At 43.4% G+C, this 27315-nt stretch overlaps 1 long non-coding RNA gene across 1 annotated transcript in view; it reads right to left on the bottom strand.

Moving 5' to 3' along the window:
* Window positions 1-408: 408 nt before the first annotated feature.
* LOC144289121 (uncharacterized) overlaps window positions 409-27315 on the bottom strand; it is a 101277-nt gene continuing 74370 nt past the window's right edge. The window contains exon 2 of the long non-coding RNA XR_013357161.1: window positions 409-801. This is a non-coding gene — a long non-coding RNA (uncharacterized LOC144289121). The remainder of the gene's footprint in view (window positions 802-27315) is intronic.

Genomic DNA, 27315 nt, shown 5'->3' with positions numbered 1-27315 from the left:
TTTTACTGAAATGCCCTTTCTCCCTCTGGTCACCTCTTTTAAAGTCCTTGAATCTGAGGCCAGAGGGGTCCCTGATGTTCCCATAATCCCTGGGCTCCTTGGTGAAATCAGGCTGTAAGCAAAGCAGGCAGGAGAGGCAGTGGGGACTCTCCTTTCCTTCACTCCTCCTTCCCTGCCCTCCAATTCTCAGCAAAGCCAGGCATCTTCCTCCCTCAGGTCCCTGACACCTGTTGGGGTGAGTGCCAAGTCTTCTCCTGTGCCTGCCCCTCCCTCCATCCTGGGATCCCCCCTCCCAAGCAGTTCCTGCACCTGTATTTGTTAATCAAGCCGCAGAGGACTCAGTAATTGCCCAGCAGAAAACACGGGTGCAGATGTTAGGGAGCGCTGGGGCAAAAGCACTAAATGAGATTCTTGTTTTCCAAACAGAGCCCAAGATTTAATTACAGCCTTTCCAAGTGCTTATTAAAAACCCTTATTTTTTTTCCTTATTGTTTTCCTGCATGGCGCATATTGAATCAGCCGCCGCTGTTGTCTTGTTTTTGGAGCGTTCATAAAAAGAACCGATGTGGAAAATTGCAAACACAGATTGTACCCAAACAATATCTTCTCCCTTTGCTTTTCTTTCTGGTCTTTCTTCCTGCTGAATAACAACATCGGGGGTTGTATTCAGCGCACATCCGGGCTCTTTCCCAACAGCCAAAGGGGGTCTTTTTGACACGCGGGACCATCCCTCCATCTGCCTGAAGAGTGTGGAGGCAACTGAGCTTCACTCTGAGGCCAGCAGGAGCAGGAACACACAGCCTGCAGGAAAGGTGAGGGGACAGGTAAGTGGGAGACCTGGAATCACAGACCATCAAAGCCAAGAAAGCACTCAGCAGGTGTGGCCATTATGGCCCCTGACAGTTCTGGTCCCTGCAGGCAAAGTAATGGGGCCAACACAAGGCCAGACCTCCTGCCCCACTGGCCTGGAAAACTTCCCACTGACATACACAGCCACTCTTGATATGGGAGGAGCCCACACCCAGAAGGACCAATGGACTCTTCTTTTTTAGCCCATAAATTTCCACATCAGAAAAAGGAGTTGATCTCTGGATGCCTTCTCATGTAGAACATTCTATCTTGATGACTAGCTGTGCTCCCTGTAAGTCACATCACTGCTCCAAGGGGACCAGGGTGGATATGCTGCCACCCAAGTGCCCAAAATTTTATTTGCCCATCTACCTCTGAAAGATGCTACATCAAAAAACTCCAACCACTTCCATAGGACAAAGACCATTTCCATGGGATCATTTCCACGGGACAAAGTCCTAAGGATGCACCAGGAGAAAGAGACTGGGAGCTCTCTGGGTATCCCCAGGTCTCCACCAGAACTACCCTGCTACTCTCTCCTGCTTTCCCCACTCACTGTCACCACCACTGCCTCTTGGATCTGGAGCCCAGCTTTTGAAAGAGAGGTATATATGTTCTCACTCCACAGCATCTTCCCTCCTTGCTGCTCTACTGGCAGGAATGGGGGGAGGTATACTTAGTACCAATTTCAGGGAGCCATGCAGGCATGGGGGATGTTTCTCATTGAACAATGTATAACATTTTGTCCCCTGTTCTTGGTACTCCACCGCCAGCATCCAGCCTCTCATCCTCCATTCTGGTCATGATCCCAAGTTGCCATGTCAGGAAAGCAGAGAATAATAAGGAAATGGATCCTGTTCCCTCCATCCCTGCTCCATGTCAGAACCCACTGAACTCAGACTCTGCCCAGGTCCCTCCCAGCAGAGGAGGGAACTGTTTGCGCTTAGATAATGCAGCTCAGGCCTCAGCTGTGTGACTCCAGAGGAGATCCCTTGATTTCCTCCTAAATTTCCTCTGAAGGGATGCCTGGGTGGCTGAGCAGTTGAGCGACTGCCTTCGGCTCAGGGAGTGATCCTGGAAGCTGGATTGAGTCCCGCATCAGGTTCCCTGAGGGGAGCCTGCTTCTCCCTCTGGCTATGTCTCTGCCTCTCTGTATGTGTGTCTCTCATGAATAAATAAAAATCTTTATAAAAAAATTCCTCCTGAACTCCTCCTCTGTCCTCTAGATCCTACTATTTAGCCTCACCTGAGGACAGGGGCTAGGACAAAAGGGACCCAGGGAAGAGAAGGCAATTGGCAGATTCCTTCACCACAGAGAGTGGAGGCCACAAGTAGAACTCAAGGATCATCCGTACCCACTGCACAGCATACAGGGCACCTCACCCTCTGGGTTTGGTGGGCACTGCAGCAAGACCAACAACTTTGAGTATCTGGCATTTCTGCTGAAACTCCTCAGGGCTAATATCCCCAGCAGAATCATGGAACTCTGGAACAAAAAAATTGTGCCAGATGCTCCAATGGAGTCTCGATTTCCATTTCTCCCTTCTATCTCCAGGGCTTGCAAAATTCAAAACTACAACTCCCAGACAGTCTTATAGTTCAGCTTAGGTTCTGCCGCTTTGATGCATTTCTGCCAGATTTGGAGAGTGGAGCCCACAGGGACACCATGTCTCTGCAAAGCTCAGACAAGCAGGGCCAGGCAGATGCAATTGTTGGTGGTGGCTGGACTCCAGGGTCCACAGTCACATCACCAGCTTCAAGAGTATGGGGCAGCTGTGACAGTGACAGCAGTGGCAACCACGATGGCAGGAGCTTCTTGACCCTGGCTTTGACTTTATTCTTCTAGCTCTGCCAGTAATTTTGTGAAGTCCTAATTCTCTGTCTAAAATTCCTTTCTGGGGGTGCCTGGGTGGCTCAGTCAGTTAAGCATCTGCCTTCTGCCTTTAGCTCAGGCCATGATCTCATGGCCCTGAGACAGAGCTCCACATCAGGCTCCCTGCTGGGTGGGGAGCCTGCTTCTCCTTCTCCCTCTGCCGCTCCCCCTGCTCGTGCTCTCTCTCTGTCAAATAAATAAAATCTTTTTTAAAAATAAATAAATTAATTAATAATAGAGTAAAATTATTTACTGCTTGAAATGCCTATAGTGCTTTCTGTTTCCTGCCTCAGATGCTGACTGACAGTTTCTAGAGGTCTTCATATCCATTTTGCAGATGAAGCTCAGAAAAGTAAGGGGACTTCTCCAAGGCCCCACAGCACCTTAGAGATAGACTAAGGACTGGATTCAACCTTCTACTCTAATACAGAATTCATTTCAGTGGCAGGTGAAGAAAAAAGTGGCTGTCTCCTTCAAATTCTTCCCTTTCCTTGTGCCCCCAACACCAGCTCCTGCAGCCCCCCCGCCAGTGGTGTGTGTGTGCATGTGAGGGCATGTAGAAATACACAGGCATAGCCATATGTGTGCTGGCACACGTTAACGTAGCACATGCCAGCAGTGAGGTGCTCTGTCCCTGAAGTCAACAAAGGTCCAAGGGCTCAGCTGCAACCTTTGTGCTGTGGCTCTATTAAAGTTCTTTCGGGGAACAAGCTTTCATTTCACGGACAATTCAGAATCTCCGTTCAGAGGAAATTGATGTTTTGCCAGGTATTTTCCTACTTGAGAGATGGTCAGAACTCACAGTAAGAGCAGATAAAGACAATGTAAGTCAGCTGCTTAGAACAACAAATAAAAAAGCTGAACCAATGAAAAAAAGTCTCTAAAGGTGATGCAGCTAAAAAAAAACGTGTCTCCCTGGGGAAGCTGTTAACAGCCTGTCACCTGGGGCCCAGGGGAAAGATCCACCAGCCAAAGTCAAACTCAGATGGGGTTCACAAAGACTGATCCCCAGGAGCTCTAGACATAGGCTTCCAGCTGGACTCCACTTGAACTTTAGAAAGTGTGGCCAAGACTTTGGCTTGAGCAGAGCTTCCTTCCAAGAATGGAACTCATCTAACCTAGGGGAATGATGATGCCCACTGGAACAGCAACCAGGGGAAGAGTGTGTGGAGAATGAGGGGAAATGGAAGATGATTCCCTTCGGGGAGCTGTCCATTATCACTCTCTCCCTCCTCCTGTTCTCCTTTTCTAAGATCTGCTGTATTAGAAGAATCAATCAGGCCTGCTTTGAGAAGACTCCCCAGCTCTACCAGCCCCTGAGGCTAGGGTGCGCCATCATCTCTCAGCCACAAGGGTGCCCTCCTACTCCAGCCCTCCTCTATCCTTGTCCAGACCCCACAGCTCCAGAAGCCACAGAGTCCTTTGGCTTCAAGGCCAATCTACAGACCAGACCTACCCAGGAGAACACTTTCGTCAGACTTCATCAAAATGAGACAATTACAATAAGGATAATGCAGGATGTGCAAGTATATGCATGTGTGTGTGCACGCATGTGTGTGTGCACGCGCATGTGTGGTTGCCAGCTATCATTTCAGAATGACCTTTTATTTTGAGATTATTCTCTTCCTAAGAATAATCCCTTATTCACATTGAAATATCCTTTCTGGGATGCCAGGGTAGCTCAGTCAGTTAAGTGTCTGACTCTTGATTTAGGCTCTGGTCATAATCTCAGGGTCTTGGGATCAAGCCCCACACAGGCTCAGTGCTGAGTGTGAGGCCTACTTGGGAGTCTCTCTCTCCCTCTCGCTCTCTGCCCCTCCCCGCCCAGCTCTCACAAGCTCTCTCCCTCTCTAAAAATAAATAATTAATTTAATAATTAATTTAATAAAAATAAAATATCCTTTCTTTTTTTTCCTTTCTTTTTTTTAAAGAGATGTATTTACTTATTTTAGAAAGAGCACACATGCAATGGGGGGAAGAGGCTGGGGAGAGATAGAGCGTGCACGAACATGGGTGGAGGAGCACAAGGAGAGGGAGAGAATCTCCAATAGACTTCCTGCTGAGCATGGAGCCCCACACAAGGTTCTATCTCATAGTCCTGAGATCATGACCTAAGCCAAAATCAAGAGTTGGATGCTTAATCGACTGAGCCACTCAGGCATCCCTAATATATCCTTTCTTTTGTGAGTAGGTAATAATAGTAACAGTGGTTTTATTATGATTGTTTTAAGGCCATGTTTCTCCTTTTTTTCTTCCAAATTTGTATTTAAATTCTAGTTAGTTAACATATAGCATAATATTGGTTCCAGGAGTAGAATTTAGTGATTCATCACTTATATGTAACACCTAGTACTCAACACAACAAGTACCTTCCTTAATATCCATTCTTTTCTATTTTTAAATTCTCACTTGACAGGGACACTTGGTTGGCTCAGTGGGTAGAATATGTGAGTTCCAGCCCCATGTTGGTGTAGAGTTTACTTACAAGAAAAAAAAAATGTCACTTGACAAAATAATTCAGCTCCCTCCTGTTAGTCCCACTTGGTAGGCTGGTTGGTTGATTTTTATTTTTTACTGGTCTGTGCAGTATAGAGGCTACAACTCACCCCTCACCTCTGTAAGACTGATGCAGAGGCCCAGGGTAGGCTCTGCCCTTCCCTCCCTTCAGGCACCTGCCTCCAGTACCTTCTTCATAATGTGCCAGGGAACCAGAACCAGGAGGCTACTGACCTTAGCTACCTTCCTGAGAAAACGAAGTGCACCTGAGACCCCATCACACTCAGAGGGTCCCACCCTCATGTCCACCTATACCATCTCCTTCCAGACAAACCAACAGCTTTGGCACAGTTCATATCAGTCACTGCCCAAAAAGAAGCTTTAAATTCTTACAAGAGGGCTATCAGTGAGTGTGTGAAGTATGAGTGCCATCTCAAAACCAAGCCTATCCTCTCTTAAGAAGGCTCTCAGACTGAGCCAGGCACTAGCCAGGCAGGTAGAACACGTGTATGATTAGCTTCATCTCTGTCTCTGCCCAAGCTCCTCACTGCCCACAGAGTTCCCTCTGCTGCTCTCAACTGCCTCTAGCTTTATCCTTGTTTGTAATTCAAATACACAATCAGCCAAAGAGAGGGCCACTCTGACAACTGCTTGCTTCCTGGAATTGGAAACACCAATGCCCTGAACAGCCCCAGAGTCCTCACCACTAATCCCATTTTATGGAAGCTGCAGCCCGATCCCTGAAGGACTCCTCCCACACTGGACTCCTCCATCACCCCAGAGCCCCAGACCCAGGCAACTCAAGGCTATAAGAATGGGCTCTCCATATAAAGGATCCCTGCTGAGATTTTCCCCACCCTCTCCCTGCAGCCAACCACACTAGCAGACTGCACATTCTTTTGTGTTTCCCCAGGGAGTGAATTAGGCTAGTAGATATTCCAGCCCCAATTTTTTTATATAAAATACATAATAACTCATTTAATGTGTACTTTTCTTATTATTCCCATTTGGTAGCTAGGAAACAGGCACAGAGAAGTTAGGTAACTTGTCCAAGATCACACATCTTGACTTCCCTCTTGTCTTTTGCTTAAGTAAACTGGGGGTGGGGATGGGGGTGTGATAGTAGTTGGCAGTGGGGCTTTCTGGAAGCTTCTGTAAGAATGGTGGGAGTACCTATTATTTTCAGGGTTGAGGCCTACCTCTGATTCTGCAAGCTGAGGCAAATGTCATTGGGCAAACTCTTACATTGCCTCTCTGGAACAGAAATGATGTACTGACAGTCACTCATGCAGAGGTTCCCCCTCCATTTCCATGTCGGCTGGTTCAGTCAGTCACACATGGAATTCCTCAGCTCAGTGTCCCATCAGTAGAGACACAGAAGTGAATAAAGAGAATCATCCCTGTGGTACGCCCACAAGGAGGGGAAGGATCAAGCATGGGAGAGCATGCAGGGGTACCCAGTTTAGCTGGTGAGGGGATTAGTGAAGGCTCTCCAGAGTAAATGGTAACTAAGAGGGGCCCTGAAGACTAAACAGGAATTAGCTAGACAAAGGAGATAAGAAACCTAGGCAAAGAACACAGCACTTGTAAGGGCCCAGAGGACAGAAAAAAATACATTTGGGGAATTATAAGAACTTTAGAGTGGTGGATTACACAAAGCAGGGTAGGGGTGAGGCATGAGGGATAAAGGGATAACTGAGTCAGGAGAGTTGGCCAGAGCCTGATCATGAAGGGCCTGGTCCTAGGATAGGACTTTATCCTGGTGACAAAAGGCAGTTTCTGGAGAGTGTCTAGCAGAAGCTGATAAAACCCTTTCTCTAGCTCCTGGAGTCAGGGAGACCAGTCAGGAGGCTGCTCCCACATTTTTCTGATCCTGTCTGCCATTAGTCTAGTCCAGGGGAGAGAAGCTGATTGCCTGGACTGGGCTGGTGCCAAACAGGACCAGAGAAAAGTGAGCAGGTTTGAGAAACGTCTTGTTTCTTACTGGCTTACACTGTTCCTGGAAAAGCAGCCAGGCCCAGTACCACTGCAGCAGCGTGCTCTGGGAGGAGGGCAGCAGGAATGCTGATTTGGATAGGTGATGGGATGAGGTGTACACTGGATGAGACCAAGCTGTGTTTTATTCCCTAAAGGGGCTGGAAAGCCGGGCTCTGTGTGAAATGGCTTCAGGGGATGGGACAGGAGACTTCTCCTGGTTTCTCCATATCCCTGTCAGTTCAGATTGTTCAATAAACCAGATCCATCAGAAAAGCGCATAATTTGTGCCTCATGCAGGTCCGTAGAAATAAGGACATTGGAGAGTGTAATCACGGAAAAGTTCTTCCCAAGGTTGGGAGATGAGCTTCTAGGCTTCTCCTCTTCCTCTCTGCCCCATTGCTCCCCTCATGTTATTTTGATTATAAATTATTAACCATCTGGATCAAAGTTCAGCACTAAGGGAGTCATCCTAGTGCTAAATCTACACCAACGCCACTTCTAGATAACCAGAGAAGAAGAGAGAACGGGTGCAACATCTGGCTAGGGTGTTTCTTCCATTATTCATTAAAATGTGTGCTTTGGCCTCTGAAGGCATAGCACACACTCAGATGCAAAACGAGGCTGACTTAGCCAGCACACGTGGCACCCCCAACATTGCTCGGCTTTGGACAAGAAAACAGCTCACAGCTCTGAATCTTGAAATTGTATTTCTGCCCAAGCTGCCTCCACAACAAGCCCCAATCCAAGAGCAAAATCTCATTCCTTTATGGTTCCTAAAATGATCTGTTTCCTCCCTCGTTCCTGTTTCCGGCTCCTTCGGTCTAAATATTTATGACGTCATGACTCATTAACATTCCTCCCAGGACATCTTTAATAAATACACTGAGGGGGGAAAGCTTCTGCTTGAATATTAAATATTAAATTTCTAAGACATATAATCCTCCTAATTAAGTTGAAGTTAGTCTTACGCATTTGATTAAGAGGATGGGAAAGAAGGGAGCAGTAGCCACCAAAAAGCCCAAGGACCCAGTGCAGCACTCAGCCATTTTAAATTCTAGCATTTCTATCCTCTGCTCCTTGGGACATACAGCCAATAGCACCTCTGGGGCCAAAGGCAGGAAGCCAGGTAGGCTCAGAAAAGATTCTTCTTCCAATTGATCCCCCTTCCCTAAAAATAGGCTGGACTCCAACACCTGAGGTCCAGCTAGAGAGATGGGACCTCCAACATCTTGAGCCAACTGGGGAACCTGGCCTAGCAACCCTCACTCCACAGATGAGGTCTCTAGCCCCTAGCACAAGCCACCCTATCCCGGAGCCACCCCCCACCCCCAGGACACTCATTCTCCATGCTTCCTTCCCACAGGGATACTGAGGTGCCCTCGAATTTATGTAATTCTGGGTTATAGCATTTCATGGTGGTTTTTCCCTCAAAGCATTTTCACTCATTCTATATTTTTTGAAGCCCCACTATGCACCCAGTCAACTTTCAAATTCCATAAAGAATACCAGAATAAAATAGGTCCTGCCCTCTGAGAGCCAGCTATCCACAGACTAAGAAAAAGGGTGACTCACTAGACCAGGACTATGGATTCCCTGTGGGAGTGGCACGGCGGGAGGAAGGCCAAAGAGAAACTTTCCAAAACACAGGCCTAGCGCAGGGCCCTAATCAGGTGCCAAGATATGGTACCAAGGGTTGTACCTTAGTACAACTAAGGGACCAAGTATGCTGAAGGGACTGGAACAAACAGTCAGGACGTGTTAGGAGGAGGCTTCTCAGTGGAAGGGGAAGTTGAGTGGATGTGTATGGGTGGGCAAGGCCTGGAAAAACAAAGGGGACAGAGACATGGGGGAGGGGGGGCAGTGCAAAGAGAAAAACCACATTAAACAGATATGACACAATCAGTTCATTCAGAAGTAGGTTATGCTCCATGCTGGGAAGCCTTGTGGGGCCAAGCGATGGGGCACAGTCTTCCTTCTGGCCCCTCCAAAGGCTTCAGTCACCGCCAGAGAAGAGACTCTGATTTTGTAAAAGAAAAGCCTCTGCCTAACTGTGCCCTCATGTGACATTGCTAGTCCTGTGGCTGCCTTCCTGGTAATCGATGGGAAGTGGCTGCTTGCGTATGCTAGCTTTCACTGGTAATGGGAGAGTAAACAGCCTCTGGCCCTTTCTGTAAAGGAGAAAAGCAGAAAGTGCTCTGAATTCCAAATGGAAAAACAGATCAAAAAAAGGGTGGGATATCTATGAGATAGGCAAGGGTGGTCAGCTGCCTCTGCTCCCAAGGACAGAGGATCCAGGAGGTCCTTGCTGCTCAAAGCCAAGTGGGGGCAGGGGGTTGTGGTACAATGTTCCTACGCTGTGGGGGCGGGGAGGGAGGGTGTTGGACTGGGAAGAGAAGAGCTATTGCCCTCTTAGGGAGCAAGCAAGTGCAGGGAGAGCTCAGCCTGCATAAGAGCTTGAAGCTGATGAAACCCAAAGAAGATACAGTGTCTATAGAGTAAGCAGGATCTGGTCTGGGATGGGGCTGGTTTTGGGTAGCTGGAACAATGCTCTAGGAGCTGAGGTTTCTCTGCACAAGACCTGCAGAGATGCCTCTTTCTCATGTACCTGTAATGCCTGCCCAGAAGCAGACTGTGTGGAAAGTGAAATTAACAGTGTGATCACAGCAATGCTTTATAAATATGCATGGAGAAAAACTGGAAGGTAATACACCTAAGTGCTTGCAGTGGTTATCTCCAGGTCCTAGAATTGTAGGTGATTTTTATGTACCTTCCCCATCAGCCATCGCCCTTAATTACTTTATTACTCTTAAGAGTCTGGATGCTATAAATCCTTAAGCCTGCAAGCCCTTGTTGCATTTTCAATGACCAGTGTGAAAGCATGTTGTCAATAACTTCTTAGGGAAGAGTGAAGAGCAGAGACACACAGGCTCTTGACCGCAGGAAGCAGTTCCAGACATGCGGGAGACAGACGGCTACAGGCTGGACACAGGGTCAGCCAGTCAGTACCCTCAGAGCCGGGTCCAGCACTATACCTGGATGACAGCAGGTGGAGATCACACCAAAATAAGGAAGCCTTTGCTGAGAACAGGGAGGAGCCAAGAAGGCTAAGAAAGCAAAGCACTGATCTCAAGAAATCCCACGTAAGAAGGTGATGCTGTTCTAGGAAGGGAATCTGATATATGGAGAAGGAAGGGGAACAGTGGGGTACAGGATTAAAGGGGCATGTACAAAAGAGTGGGGTGTGCCTGTGTCTGGTGGGAGACACAGCAATTAGCCCCTAGAAAGGAAAGCAGAATATGGGAGTGGGAAGGTCTGGGACAGAGTTGAGCCTTTCTCAAGTTCATCCGTCAGAACTGCCTCATTTGAGCTGGGCTCCACCGGGAGCTGGTAGAGACACCCAAGGCCTTCTGGCATTTCCTCCCATGTCTGCAACCATTATGCTTGCTGATGGATTTTATGGAGTGGATGTGTATGGGTGATGGATTGGAATTGGATTCTAAACTCCTAGGCGGGAAGGGACAGGGATAACAGGATTACAGCACTTCCTGAGCCTCTGACATACACATACAGAGAATCATAGCAGGAAGGTGAGGTGTTGCAGGAATCAGCTCTGAGCAGCCTCAGGGTCCCCTTCCTCCAGAGACAGCCGAAATGCACATGTGAGCAGCCGCTTCCCAACGCTGAGGCCTCTGTAGTCATCCAGCAGGGCTCCTGGGTCCTGGGTCCTGGGTCCCCACTCTACAGGTGAGAACCAGCCCCTGAGAAGCAGCTTCGAGGTACAATGGGGAGGTCGGGTGGGGGGATGCTCCAAGTTGTCCCTCACCACTCACACCTTGTGATCTCAGGGCTGACTTAGCTTGGATCAGTGGCATCTAAGCAGATAAGCTTGCCAACAGCCCCCTTCGGTGTCAGAGGTGGCACAGGTGGTATAAAGCTCTGCATTCATTCGCCCTACAGATTCGTGTTGTGTATGGGCCACTGATGGAAAAGGTCACTGCCCTCACTGAGCTCACATTCTAATGGGAGACAGAAAACACAAAATAAGCATGGACATGAACAAAATCTTATCTCCCCAACCTCTTAAGGTCAGGGTGTCCCATGGCTCAGTTCTTGGGCCTCTCTTCTCCTCTTGCCTTTTCCATCTCCACCCACTGATGAGTGCTCTGGTGTCTCCCCTAAACCCAGACTTATATCCAAATGTCTACCCAATATTGCCACCTGGATATATATAAAACTATTTCAACTTAACATATTTAAAACTAAATTCCTGAGGGTACCTGGGTGGCTCAGTTAAGCATCTGCCTTCAGCTCAGGTCATGGTCCCAGTGTCCTAGGATCAAGCCCCACGTAGGGCTTCCTGCTCAGCAAAAAGTCTGTTTCTCCCTCTGCCTCTTGCCTTCTCCTGCTCATTCTCTCTCTCAAATAAATAAAATCTTTCTTAAAAAACCACCCAAATTCCTAATTCTCCTCTCCTCAACCCCAAATTTGCTCCCCACATAAATCCTCCATCTCCATTCATGACAACACAATCCTTCCAGTTGCTGAAGCCTAGGATCTTGAAATTGCCCTTGACTATCTGTTTTTTCTCACATCCCAGATACAGCTTGTCAAGAAATCCCACGGACTCTACCTGCAGAATGTAATCAGAAACCAGTCACTCCTCCCCACTCCACCATGATTCTCAGACCACCATCTTCTCTCACCCGGGATATTGTAATGGACTCTGAAATGTTGTCTCTGCTTCCAAGGCTGCCCCTAAAGTAGCTCTCAACCCGGCAGCCAGGGGATCCTACATGGTAGCTGTCCCACCTCAGAAACTGCTCAGGAGTAAACAGTCACTTGCAGATGGCCAGGTAAACAGAGAGGGTCCAGGATCTTAACACTAACCCCATCTAAAGGGGGCAGAATAGGCCATGGAGAATGTACTGTTGCTTTAGGGACCAGCAGAAAGAGTTCTGTCTAGAGGGCTGGCTCCATATCTCAAGGACACAACAATGTCTGGTAGAAGTCCAAATAACAGCAGGTAGAAGAAAATCTGAGGCAGAGATATGGGATGTTCTAGGGATAAGCACATACCATGAGGACACTTGCTCAGATGAGTCCCAGCAAGCAAGAAAGCAGCATGGAGAAGAAAAGGGTCTTAGACAAAATCACTAGTCCACCTGAGATTAGACATCCTAAGGAAATCCTCCAGGTCACTTTAATATCGACTTACTCCAACCTTAAAGGGAACTAAGTCTCTCCTTCTGCCTCTGTCTCAAAAAGCCATAATCAAAACTGAGGGCAAAGATGCTAAGGGGATGGGAAAGAATGTGATTCCAGAAAAGGTAAAAGACTGACATATGAAATCTTGACACTAATAGCTTGAGAATGCAAGGGTCAGGGTTGCTTGGCTTCTCCTTTAAGATGGTCACCAGCACGGGTGCCTGGATGGCTCAGTCAGTTGGGTGACTAGCTCTTGGTTTAAACTCAGGTCATAAATAATAATAATAATAATAATAATAATAATAATAATAATAAATAATAATAATAAAATAAAATAAAATAAAATAAAATAAAATAAAATAAAATAAAATAAAATAAAATAAACTGAGGTCATGATCTCAGCATCATTGGATCGAGCCCCACACTGGGCTCTGTGCTCCACATGAAGTCACTTGTCCCTCTCCCTCGGCTCCTCCTTCCACTTACTCTCCCACTTACTCTCTCTCAATTAAATAAAAGCCTGAAGAGAAGAGAAGAGGAGAAGAGAAGAGAAGAGAAGAGAAGAGAAGAGAAGAGAAGAGAAGAAAAGAGAAGAGAAAGAGAAGAGAAAGAGAAGAGAAAGAGAAGAGAAAGGAAAAAAAGATGGTCAGCAGCATTTTCTCCTCTCCCAGGCCTCCAAGAAGGTTGGTGTAGCAAAATGGGCCCAGAGCTACCTCCAACCCCTTTTCTCATGCCCCACTCCCTAAGAAAACTAAACAGGAACCAGGGTGGGGCTGAGAGAAAGGAGGCATGTTCAGGAAAGCTCAGGCTTGGACATGAGGAAATTGATTTCCTTTCCTAGGACCTGAAGTTCTTAGAGAGTTTAGGGCTAAATCCCTATCACAGTAACCAATAATGGATATTTGTGGGTTATATAGTCGACATGTATCTCCCTACGGAACCTGGCCGGGAAACCATAGTTTGATATCTGGCTAGCTCCTCCCTGGAGTTGCATCTGATGTTTGCAGGATAAGGCCTGGTATGTATTTGGCCTGTCTGCCTATCCAATATCCAATTAGAAAACTAGACAATGGGAAATGGGTCTGCGGTCTCTTATCATCTGACAGTCAATGCCGGATCCATTTGTCTTGGTTTAAACTCCCCTCTGAAGCACCAAACACAAATATACAGACACTATAACCCACAGCTCCCAGGAGTCTGTCTCTGAGCTAGAAGTAGCTTCTCCATGATGGCTCCCAACACCCACCCACAGAGCACTGTTGCTGTGCTCCTACTTTCAACTTCAAGGCTCACCCCCATCTCCCCTACAAATCTCTGCCCTCCAGTTGCTGCTTCTTGGGTTGCCCAGAGCAACAGTGTGTGTGGTCAACACCATCTCATTCAGATGCTGCCTTCAAATCTTCATCTCCTGAGCATCCTGGAGAAGACATGTGGGTAGGCGATTGTGTCTGGTGGCCGCTCACTGTGTTTTCTCTCCAACCTCTACTTTAGCTGCCCTGGAAATCTCTGATGAATCCCACATTGCTTAGCAATTAATCAGTGAGACCTGGCAAAGCCAGTTCAAGGACAAAGCCACAACTGCTTGGTGGGAGGTAAGAACCCCATAGGAAGAGGCTGCAGAAAGGCAGGAAGTTACATTTCCCAAGGCCTACTATACCCAGCCATGCCTTCTGGCCATGCAAACTCCTAAAGGCAGCCATAATTATTCACCCAGAGGGTAGTGCCCTTCTGATATACCCTCTGTGTATGTGTATATGTTCCTCTATGTGGGCACACCAGTAGGAGAGGGAGGATTGAGCACGGTTATCAATATTGTTTGATGTAATCATGCTGCATTGGGAGGCATCCAGTCTACAAACAATTGTAGAATAAAAATATCCACATGTAAACTTGGCCCAAGACATTAAGTTTTCAAAATGGAGGGAAAAAGCCATGTGATTTTTATCCCTCATGCCAACATTAGTTTGAATGTAGGGAAAGACTTTATACTCACAAAGTCAGGAGAAACTTTTCCTGGGCAAACAATGATACTCTAATCAGCTGTCTGCTTGAGAACAATTTTTAGATTAGCTGGGACATTTTATTTATCATTGTTTAGAAGTGAGTGCAGTCTTGAGAGAAGAGTAAATGATATGCTCTAGATAAACTAGAGGTATGAGAAATATAAAAATAAATATGCTAAGGTCCTTGCCTTCACTATTTTCAATCTTCAAAAAGACCAGTCAGACCTTTTTTTTTAAAAAGTATTCAAATCAGATACTGGATACCATGTACTTCCTAAAAATGAATTAATATCAATTTCCAGCAATGCAGTAGGTGACATAGCTGAAAAATCTCCTGTTAACCAAAAACAAAAACAAAAAAAAAATCTCCTGTTAACCAAACATTTAGAAATGCTGGATAAAATAAAGCAAACATCCCTTAAATGGTTGAGTGATCTCATAAGCAATAAAATCTCTAGAGGCCAAAAAATAAAAAAAATAAAAAAAAACAAATTAAAAAATAGAAAGAGGAAGCTGAACCCCAGAGTGGTACAGTGGCACTGGGGCTATGGCTGCCTCTGGAGCATGGTCTTGATTAAAAGACAAATATAGAAGCTTGGGTTTGAATAGCCATGTAAGGACAACAGACAAAGCTGGGGGCCTAGATGAAATGGTGAATGCATCTGAAAAATCATGACATTTGGAGGGCTATGGTCCCTGTCCATTGTCGAAGGGAAGTGGCATAGAAGCCCACCTAGCAGGGCCTGAGATCTGGGTAGCTAAAAAAAAAAGTCTTCCTAAGAACACATAACCACAGATCTGCCCTCTACTATCTGTAGTCTCAGAACCTCCTGACCGAGAAAGCCACACAAAAGTAGCACCTTTGCAATGTCCCAAGTACATGATAGAAATAAGTGCAAACCATCTCCAGAAGGTTATGCTCTTCTATATATTACACAGAAGACCAGTCTTAAGCTCCAGTAAGTAAAAGCTGATCAGCCCAAATCACAAAACATGTGAGAAAACATGACAAAGTAAGCAGGAGTCATCAGAATCAATAAACAGTAGAACATGACCAACAGGAGTTTTAGTTCATAGAATCATTTGATACAGACTATAAAATCAAAACCTCAAATCATTTATAATACAAAATGAAGAGTCAAAAACAAGAAAGGAACAATATAATAAAAAAGAATAGAATTTCTATACGTAATTTACACAATCATTGAACTTTAAAACTCAATGAAGTCCACTATGTAAGCCTCAAAGAAATACCACAAATAAGGGCTCATAAAAAAATGTGCAGCTTATTGTCAGAAATTAACCAAGCACAAGGGAACAAAGCTCCATGAATAAAATTAAGCAGAAGCAACAAACTGCAGAAACAGACCTGCAAAGCCATCTTATATTGAAATTACAGGATTAGATTATAAAAGAAATACATACCTTTAAATAAATAAAAGGCAAGCTTGAAAAAAGTCTGCCGACTAACAGAAAACTATTTTCCATATGACCAAGCAGTTTGAAAAAGAACCAAGATGGAATTCTAGAATTAAAGATAAATTAGAATAAAAAATTCAGCAGATGGATTTAGCCACAGTTTAGACAAGAGAGAATTAGTAAAATAGATGTTTCTTTTTTTTTAAGATTATATTTATTTATTTATTCATGAGAGACACAAGGAATCAGAGACACAGGCAGAGGAGAAGCAGGCTCCATGCAGAGACCCTGATGTGGGATTCGATCCCGGGACCCAGGATCACAACCTGAGCAGAAGGCCACCCAGGCGCCCCAGATGTTTCATTTTTTGACAATGAGAATGCAACAAATCAAAATTTCTGGACACTAAGGCAGAGGAATGTTTTTGGTTAAACGCGTATATTAGATAAGAAGACACGATGGAAACTTTATAATCACAAAATTGAAAGTCAAATAAAACAGACAAGTTTCTAGTAAAACTTACAAAAACTGACTCAAGAAAAATAGAATATACACCAATCATTAAAGTAATTAAATCAGTGGTTAAAACTCATTTGGGGAATGGATCTTTATGCTAGATTTTTTTTTAAGATTTTATTTATTAATTCATAGAGACACGGGGGGCGGGGGGGGGGGGAGCGCAGAGACACAGGCTGAGGGAGAAGCAGGCTCCATGCAGGGAGTGCGACATGGCACTCAATCCCAGGTCTCCAGGATCACACCCCGGGCTGCAGGCGCTAAACCGCTACGCCACTGTCCATGGAATGGATCTTTAAAAGCATGTTCTACCAAACCCTCAAGAAATAAATAATTTCAATCTTATTCAAATTGGTTTGAAGAGGAGAAAAAAGGAATAAAACTCATCAGCTTTTGAGACTTCTAAAATGTTGATTCCAAAATCAAGTAAGAAAGAAATATTTCAGGCCAAATTCATGAAAATAGATTTTAAAATGTTAAATGAAGTTTTAACAAACTAAATCAAATAATGTTTAAAATCATAATATAGGCAGCTTGGGTGGCTCAGGGGTTTAGCACCGCCTTCAGCCCAGGGCATGATCCTGGAGACCCGGGATTGAATCCCGCATTGGGCTCCCTGCATGGAGCCTGCTTCTCCCTCTGCCTGTGTCTTTGTCTCTCTCTGTGTCTCTCACGAACAAATAAATAAAATCTTAAAAATCATAATACATTATGACCAGGTAAGTTTATCTCTCAAAAGCAATGAAAGTTCAATCAATACTAGAATATCTACCAATATAATAAATTACATTAAACAAAGAAGGTAGATAAGCTACATATGCAACTCAATAGAGACAGAAAATCTTTTGATTAAAAAAGCATTATGGACTTTAAAAATTTTATCAAACTGGAAATAGATGGGATCTTTTTAATAGCCACCAAAAACTTTATCAAATATTGGACTTAAGATGGAATCGAAATATTCCTTTTTAAAATCAGGAACAAGGTAAGAGTACTACTTTCATTGCTTCTATTAAGCATTTCACTGAAAGTATAAAACTGTAATTATTCACAAATAATATGATTTCCATATAGAAGACCCAACACTATTTTAAACTAATTAAGATGAATGAGGGAATTCAGCAAAGTTGTGAGATATGAATTTTTTTTAAAGATTTTATTTAGTTATTCACAAGAGAGGCAGAAGAAGCAGGCTCCCTGCGGGGAGCCCAATATGCGGTTCAATCCCAGGATGATGACCTGAGCTAAAGGCAGATGCTCAACCACTGAGCCATCCAGGTGCCCCGAGATATAAAATTTTTATACAAAAATGAATTATCCTAGGGACACCTGGCTGGCTCAGTGAGTAAAGCATGCAACTCTGGATCTTGGGGTTGTGAGTTCAAGCCCCATGTTGAGTATAGAGATTACTTAAAAATAAAATCCTTAAAAGAAAATGAATTATCAGGGTGCCTGGGTGGCTTAGTCAGTTAAGCATCTGACTCTTGGATTCAGCTCAGGTCATGATCCCAGGGTCTTGAGATCAAGCCCCGCAACAGGCTCCCAGCTCAGCAGGGAGTCTGTTTCTCCCCTTCCCCTCTGCCCTTCCCCCTGCTTTTTAAAAATTTGATGTCAACATCAAATAGTTAGAATGCTTAATTTCAAAACTACAACCTACAATGGCAAATAAAACTATAAAGTATCTAAGAATAAATTTAACAATAGGTGCACAAGATCTTCATAGATAAATTGTAAAGTATTTCTTAATGCTACCAAAGATGACCTAAAAATTCTGAAAAATATTCAATGTTATATCCATAGTCCATTTTTAGTTAATTTTTGTATAAGTATAAGGTTTAAGTCAAGTCTCTCTTTGTTTTTTGTTTTGGGGGAACTTTTTTGCCTAAGGATATCCAATTGCCTGGCATCATTTGTTGAATAGTCTTTTCAAGGGCAGCCCGGTGGATCAGCAGTTTGGCGCTGCCTTCGGGCCGGGGGAGTGATCCTGGAGACCCAGGATCAAGTCCGTATCTGGCTCTCTGCATGGGGCCTGCTCTCCCTCTGCCTGTGTCTCTGTGTGTGTCTCTCTCTCTGTCTCTCTCATGAATAAATAAAATCTTTAAAAAAAAAAAAAGAACTATGAATAGTCTTTTCAAGACTATACTTCTTCCATTGAATTATTTTTGCACCACTGTCAAAAATCAATCGACCATACTTGTATGGGGGTATTTCTTAGTTCTCTATTCTATCCCTCTACCAATATCACACTGCCTTGGTTACTATAGCTATTACAGTAAGTCTTTTTTTTAATTTTTTTAATAAGTCTTTTTTTTAATTTTATTTATTTATGATAGTCACACAGAGAGAGAGAGAGAGGCAGAGACATAGGCAGAGGGAGAAGCAGGCTCCATGCACCAGGAGCCCGACGTGGGATTCGATCCCGGGACTCCAGGATCGCGCCCTGGGCCAAAGGCAGGCGCTAAACCGCTGCGCCACCCAGGGATTCCCAACAGTAAGTCTTAATATATACAAATGGTTCAATATTTAAAAATCAATCAATGTAATCCATACATCAAAAAGCTAAAGAAGTCACATGATCATATAAATTGATTCATGAAAGACATCTGACAAGTTCAATATCCATTTATAATTGAAACCTGAAAAGAGAAAGGAATTCCTTCAACTTGATAAAGGATATCCACAAATAAGATACAACTAACATCAAACTTACTAGTGAAGGATTCAATGCCTTCCCTCCCAGAGCAAGAACAAAGCAAAGCTGTCCACTCTCACCACTGCTCTTTGACACAATACTAGAGGTTTTAGCAAGCATACTGTGGCAGGAAAAGAAGTGGCATACAGATCAAAAAGAAAGAAATTAAACTGTCCCTATTTGTGTATTACATGATCATCTGGGCAGAAAATTCCAGAATCTACAAAAACAAAACTCCTAAAACTAGTAAGTCCATCAAGATCAAAGGATACAAGATCTACATACAAAAATCAATTGTATTTCTGTATACTAGCAATGAACACATACAAACCAAAATTAATACCACAATGCCACTGAGAAATAAGCGAAATGCTTAGGTATAAATCTAAGAAAAAATGTACTTGTATGCTGAAAACTACAGAACACTAGTGAAAGAAATCAACTATCTAATTAAGTGGAGAGACACACTGTATTCGTAGATTGGAACATTCAGCATAATAAAGATGTCAATTCTCTCCAAATTTATGTACAGGTATAATAAATTCCTAGCAAAATCCAAGCAAGAATTTTTGTCAATGTTTTATAATTTTAAAAAATTTCTGGGGCACCTGGCTAGCTTAGTAAGTAGAGCAGGCAACTCTTGATCTCAGGGTTATAAGTTCGAGCCCCACATTGGGTATAGAGATTAAATTTTTTTTCTTAGGTCAACCAGTTTTTATGGATTTTTTTTTTTAAGTTTTTTTTTTTTTTAATTTATTTATGATAGTCACAGAGAGAGAGAGAGAGAGAGAGAGGCAGAGACATAGGCAGAGGGAGAAGCAGGCTCCATACACCGGGAGCCTGACGTGGGATTCGATCCTGGGTCTCCAGGATCGCGCCCTGGGCTAAAGGCAGGCGCCAAACCGCTGCGCCACCCAGGGATCCCAGTTTTTATGGATTTCAACTGAAAGAATGAATGTCTGTGTGCATGTGCATGTGTGTGTATATGTGTGCAGGATTAGGCCTTAATTCACTTCTGAGAAATACAACCCACTGTTATGCTTGGCTATTCATGGGAGTGGGGGAGGTGGTTGAAAATCTCTTCCTCCTCAAGCTCATTTTATATGAAATACAAAATAGAATCACATATGAAACAAATAACTATATGGACTACTATATGCCTTGTGTCTACAAACGCTTTTACTTTGCCTTTTCTTCTTCACCCTTATCTGAGGCCAACTCAGGAGATATTTCTCTCCCTCACAGCTGCATCTCACACAAAACTAAGTGCAGACAAGGTTCTCAATAAAATCCAGAATTGACTCTTATTCTAGTCACTTTCCCACTTGGCCTCTGCAAAGCTAAAAGAAATCCAATATCCACTCAGGTCATTTTAGATCCACACAGCACTCTCCCTGCCCAAGGAATCTTACCCATCCAAGAATGCCATTTATTTTTTATCTTCCTCCACATTGTTTTCTGCCTCTATGCTCCCACTGGCACACAGGTGTCCTGGTCTCATTATGGAACACTCATTAATATTCACCAAGGGTACCCTGTGGGTGTCCTCTCTACCCACAGATGTGTCTAGACTTCCATGAATATCAGCAGTGAGAAAAGCACATTAAAAATTAGTGGTGAATCAACAGGGAGTGTACAGAGCTCTGAGGTGGGACCCACAGTGATAGGGCTGGGGGATAGCTAGAGTGGTTTGACTATGATGCGACTCACCAATCAGTCCGACAGAAGATCCTATGAGAAAGCCTAATTCCATTAAACAACTGTTCTTAGTGATGCTTTGGAATTTGGTTGGTTAATAATCCAAATATAACTCAGCAGACTTCACTGCTCATACTTCAATCCAGAGGTCTTGATGTTGGACCCCACTGAGTTCTACAACTCTGCTAAATTCAGGGCAACCTAAAATACTCTACAATTGTCCACGTTCACATGGTAGTCATGGCCAAAACACTGCCTTCTGCTTCACTGCAGTGGTGAATAGAATGAATTATAATTAATGAATCAATGCATATTTACCACCTGAGCACCCTCTCAGTGCCAGGTGCCATACCAAGCACACTGGTAGATCAAGTGTCAAACCAGTCATGGCCTCTGATCTCTAAGATTTTATAACCTAATGGCAAGAGAGCAGTCATCACACAAGAAACAACTAAGGACTCTTCAATAACATACTGAGGTCAGGGGCCAGTTGCTCAGTGGTTTAATGTCTTCCTTTGGCTCAGGTCGGGATCCCAGGGTCCTGGGATTGAGTCCCATATCAGTTCCTTGCAGGAAGTCTGCTTCTCCCTCTGCCTATGTCTCTGTGTCTCCCATGAATAAATAAATAAAATCTTAAAAAAAAAACCAGACTGAATTCTACATTTGTAGGTAAGTTAAAAGGGGGAGTGATCAAAACACAGGGAAATGTCAAGAAAGACATCAGGGATCAGGGCAAGATTTTTTTCTGGGTCTTGCAGGATGACTGATGATTTGATGGGTAGAAAGGAGAACAGAAGTTGTTTGAAGCATAAGGAACTTGCCAGTCCCACAGAAAGAGGGAGCAGTCCAACTAGCTACTATGCCCACATCCAGAACTACTTTGGGTTACTCTGCCACCATGAATGGGAAGCACATGGAAATGACAGCCACTGCAGATAACCCAGATGGATGTCCATCTCACCAATTTCTCCCTGGAACTTGAGGGAATCAGCTACTGACACTTCAGGAAAGCACATCTTAGTGATAGAAATCTAGACTTGGCAGTAAGACCAACTCAAGTTCACTGCTTAGGTGACCTCAGGCAAGCTATTTTTACTCACTAAGCCTCCCTTCCTGGTGCTCCAAATGACACTAATAAAGGTACCAAACTCACAGGACTATTATGAAGAATAAATAAAATAATATATGCAACACTGCCCAGAACACAATGCATACTTCTAAAAAGTAACTCTTGTTATTGTTTTATACAGTCAATATTCATGACAATTTATCCACATAGTTATTCTTCATTCCTTCTGGCATCCTTGTGCTTCAATCTGGAATCCTTTTCCTTCTGCTCAAAGAATCATTTTAGTATTTCGCTTAGGATAGATCTGCTAGTGAAGAATTCTCTGTTTGTATGCCCAAAGATGCTTTATTTCACCTTAGCTTTTTTTTTGGGGGGGGGCAGATTTATTCATTCACTTTGAGAGAGAGAGAGAGAGAACACACATGCATGCACTCACAAGAATAGGGAGAGGTGCAGAGGGAAAGGAGAGAGAGAATCCCAAGAAGACTCCCCACTGAGTTCAGAGCCCAATGTGGGGCTCAATCTCTCGACCCATAAGATCATGACCTGAGTTGAAATCAAGAGTCAGAAGGTGCCTGGGTAGCTCAGTCAGTTAAATGTATGCCTTCAGCATGATCCTAGGGTCTTTGATTCAAGCCCCAGGTCAGGCTCCCTGCTCAGCGGACAGCCTGCTTCTCCCTTTCCCTCTGCTGCTTCCTCTGCTTGTGCTTTCTCTCTCTCAAATAAATAAATGAAATCAAGAGTCAAATACCCAACTGACTGCGCCACCCCTCACCTTTTGAAGGATATCTTCAATGGGTATAGAAATCTAGATTAGCAAATATTTTCTTTTAGCACTTTAAAGATACCATCACATTGTCTTCTGGCTACCATAACTTCTGGTGAGAAGCCAAGCTGTTGATCTTACTGCTGTTTGTTTGAAAGTAATGTACAGGGCTGCCTGGGTGGCTCAGTGGTTGAGTGTCTGCCTTTGGCTCAGGGCATGATCCCAGAGTCCCGGGATCGAGTCCCACATCGGGGTCCCTGCATGGAGTCTGCTCCTCCCTCTGTCTGTGTCTCTCCGCCTCTCTCTCTCTCTCTCTCTCTCTTCTCTCATAAATAAATGAGTAAAGTATTTTTTTAAAAAGTAATATACATTTCCTCTTCTTTGGCTACCTCACAATTTTTTACTGTCTTTTGTTTCTGACCATTTTACTATGATAAGTTTATATATATGTAGTTTTCTTTGCATTTGTCTTAAGGTTCATGGTTCTTCTTGAACCTATAATTTGATATATTTTACCACTTTCATAAAATTCTTGATTATTTCTTCAAATATTGTTTCTGTCCCATTGCACTCTCCTCTCTTTCTGGGATTTCCCACCCATGCATGTTAGACCTCTTTATCATGCTCTTTCTATCTCTTATACTCTTTTCTGAATTCACATTTTCATTTTCAATCTGGATATTTCCTATCTTCCAGATCACTATTCTCTTCATGTGTGTTAAATGCGCTGTTAACTAGAACTCATATAGGAATTCAGCCACGTGGCAGGATGTAAAACCAATGCAGAGAAATCAGTTGCATTTCTATACACTAACAGTGAGATAGAAGAAAGAGAAAGAGTCAATCCCATTTACAATTGTGCCCAAAACCACAAGATACCTAGGAATAAATCTAACCAAAGAGGCAAAGGATCTACACTCAGAAAACTATAGAACATTCATGAAAGAAATTGAGGAAGACACAAAGAAATGGAAAAACATTCCATGGTCATGGACTGGAAGAATATTGTTAAAATGTCTATGCTATCTAGAGCAATCTATACATTCAATGCAATTCCTATCAAAAGACCATCAACTTCTTTCACAGAGTTGGAATAAATAATCCTAAAATTTGTATGGAACCAGAAAAGACCTCTAATAGCCAAAGGAATGTTGAAAAAGGAAACCAAAAGTAGTGGCATCACAATTCCAGACTTCAAGCTCTATTATAAAGCTGTAAGCATCAAGACAGTATGGTACTGGCACAAAAATAGACACACAGATCAATGGAACAGAATAGAGAACCCAGAAATGGACCCTCAACTCTTTCACAAAGAAGAAAAGAATATTCAGTGTGAAAAAAAAAACAGTCTCTTCAACAAATGGTACCGGGAAAATTGAGCAGCCACATGCAGAAGAATGAAACTAGACCATTTTCTCATACCATACACAAAAATAGACTCAAAATGGATGAAAGACCTAAATGTGAGACAGGAATCCATCAAAATCCTAGAAGAGAACACAGGCACCAACCTTTGTGACCTCAGCCGCAGCAACTTCTTACTAGACACGTCTCCAAAGACAAGGGAAACAAAGGCAAAAATGAACTCTTGGGACTTCATCAAGATAAAAAGCTTTTGCACAGCAAAGGAAACAGTCAACAAAACCAAAAGACAACCAACAGAATGGGAAAAGATATTTATTTGCAAATGACATGTCACATAAAGGGACAGTATCCAAAATCTAGAAAGAACTTATCAAACTCAATCTCCAAAGGACAAATAATCCAATCAAGAAACGGGCAGAAAACATGAGCACACATTTCTCCAAAGACATACAAATGGCCAACAGGCACATGAAAAAATGCTCAACATCACTAGGCATCAGGGAAATACAAATCAAAACCACAATGAGATACTACCTCACACCAGTCAGAACGCCTAAAACTAATAAGTCAGCAAACAATAGATGTTGGTAAGGATGCAGAGAAAGGGGAACCCTTGTACACTGTTGGTGGGAATACAAGCTGGTGCAGCCACTCTGAAAAACAGTATGGATGTTCCTCAGAAAGTTGAAAATAGAGCTACTCTACCCAACAATTGCACTGCTGTGTATTTACCCCAAAGATACAAATGCAGTAATCCAAAGGAGCACTTGCACCCCAATGTTTATAGCAGCAGTGTCTACAATAACCAAATTATGGGAAAAGCTCCTATGTCCATTGATAGATGAATGGATAAAGAAGATGTGGTACACACACACACACACACACACACACACACACACAATGGAGTATTACTTAGCCATCAAAAAATTGAAATCTTGCCATTTGCAACAACATGGATGGAACTAAAGGATATTATGCTAAGCAAATAAGTCAATCAGAGAAAACAACTATCATATGATCTTACTCATACGGAATTTAAGAAACAAAACAGGATCACAGGGGAAGAGAGGAAAAAATAAAACAAGATAAAACTGAAAAAAAAAGACAAAATCAGAAAGGGAGACAAACCATAAGAGATTATTAATCTTAATCATAGGGAACAAACTGAGGGTTGCTGGAGGGGAGGGGGTGTGGAGAGATGGGGTAACTGGGTGATGGGCATTAAGGAAGGCACGGGATATAATGAGCACTGGGTGTTATATAAGACTGATAAATCACTGACCTCTACCTCTGAAACCAATAATGCATTATATGCTAATTAATTGAATTTAAATTTAAAAAATAAATTACCATTAAACCCATATTGTTTGGGCATTTTTCAGTTCTAGAATTTTTCTCTTTTTTGTTTATAGATTCCAGTTCTCTGTTGAAATTCTCCATCTTGGGATCCCTGGGTGGCGCAGCGGTTTGGCGCCTGCCTTTGGCCCAGGGTAAGATCCTGGAGACCCGGGATCGAATCCCACATTGGGCTCCCGGTGCATGGAGCCTGCTTCTCCCTCTGCCTGTGTCTCTGCGCCTCTCTCTCTCTCTGTGATTATCATAAATAAATAAAAATTTAAAAAATTAAAAAAAAAAAGAAATTCTCCATCTTCTCATGGAACTTCCTGAATATATTACTTATTTGTTTTAAAGTCCATTTATGCTCATTCTAAGATCTGTGTTTTGGGGGCACCTTGGTGTGTCAGTTAATTAAGCATCCCACTCTTGATTCTCACGATCCTGAGATCAAGCCCCATACTGGGCTCTGAGTTGAGCATGGAGCCTGCTTAAGATCCTCTCCCTCTGCCCCTTCCCCCACCTTTCCAACACTCTCTAAAACATACACACACGTATATGTATATACACACATACATACATATATGTCTTTTACAGGTTTATTTCTTTTTTTTAAGATTTATGTATTCATTTTAGTGAGAGAAAGAAAAAGCATCAGTGGAGGGGCAGAGGGAAAGAGAAACTCAAGAAGAAACTCATACTAGACTCAGTGCCTAGTATGGAGCTGGATGCAGGGCTCGATCCCACAACTCTGAGATCATGACCTGAGCCAAAATCCAGAGTCAGATGCTTAACACACTGAGCCATTCAGGTGCCCCTACAGGTTTATCTCTATTATCTGTTTTTTCTCCATGGTTTTGGTCATGTGGTCCTGTTTCTTGAGATGACTCACATACCTGAAGCTTAATAATAATCATTTCCCAACTAGGCCCTTAACTCCACCTACTTCTCTGAATTTAGTTTTCTTTTTTTTTAAGATCTTATTTTTATATAAAAATAATGTCACTCAAAAAAAAAAAAATGTCACTCAATGTCACATGCTCCATCAACTGAGCCAGCCAGGCACCCCTGAATTTAGTCTTCTTAACCTCTCCCTCCTTACCAGGTGACATTTTGATAGAACTCTAAAAAGTTTATGTCCTGATCCTTTAAACATAGAATAACTTTGCTATACTTCTTTCCTTATAACAACCAAAATGGTATCTGAGGATCTTATGAACCGATCTCAACTTTCTCACCTTTCTCCTCATATATCCTACAATCCAGCAGAGTAGAACCAGTTACCATCATGTGTTGCTCTATTTTTAATTGCTTGCTGCTCTGTTTTTCCACCCCAGACCATATTTTAGCATGCAGGGTACCCCTAATCTCGTTTTACCTGCCCAAACTCTATTATCTAAGTCTCAGATTAAATGGCATCTTCCATAATTAAACCTTGAATCCTCAGAAAGTGTATTAGTCTCATCCTTCTTTGAACTCCAAGAGTCTTTTTTAGGAATGTTATTTATGCCCAGGTCCTATTTCCACCACCAGCTAATTGAGGATGGGGGTATACAGTCAATATTTCTGTCTTCCAAGGATCCATTCTCCCTTCTAGTGGCATAGTTACATGCTCAACTGACTTTCCCCTCAGGAGCCACCTCTCTTTACTCTCTGGCTAGGTAGTTCTAATAGAACCAACTCCCACCCCTGGCTCACAGAACCTGCACACCTCAGCCAAGGAACTTGTGTGGAATTTGGGGAATGGATAAACTGGAAGGATGTCACACTGTATCATTTCTCTACCTAAAGCCTTGGAAAGGCCCCCATTTCACTTAGAGGAGAAGCCTAGAAGGCTCTAGATAGATCTTGCCTTCCCCTCCTCTTTGACCTTTTCTTCTGCTATTCTTTCCTCATGTGTACTTCAGCCACACCGGCTGCTTTGATTCCTCAGACATGCCAGGCATAATCTCATTTTAATGCCTTTACTCAGGATGCCTGGGTGGCTCAGCGGTTGAGTGCCTGCCTTTGGCTCAGGGCGTGATCCCGGGATTCGGGATCAAGTTCCACATT

Source organism: Canis aureus, chromosome 18, assembly GCF_053574225.1.
Source record: "Canis aureus isolate CA01 chromosome 18, VMU_Caureus_v.1.0, whole genome shotgun sequence".
NCBI classification, from domain to species: Eukaryota; Metazoa; Chordata; class Mammalia; order Carnivora; family Canidae; genus Canis; species Canis aureus.
This window is presented reverse-complemented; position numbering and strand designations above follow the sequence as displayed.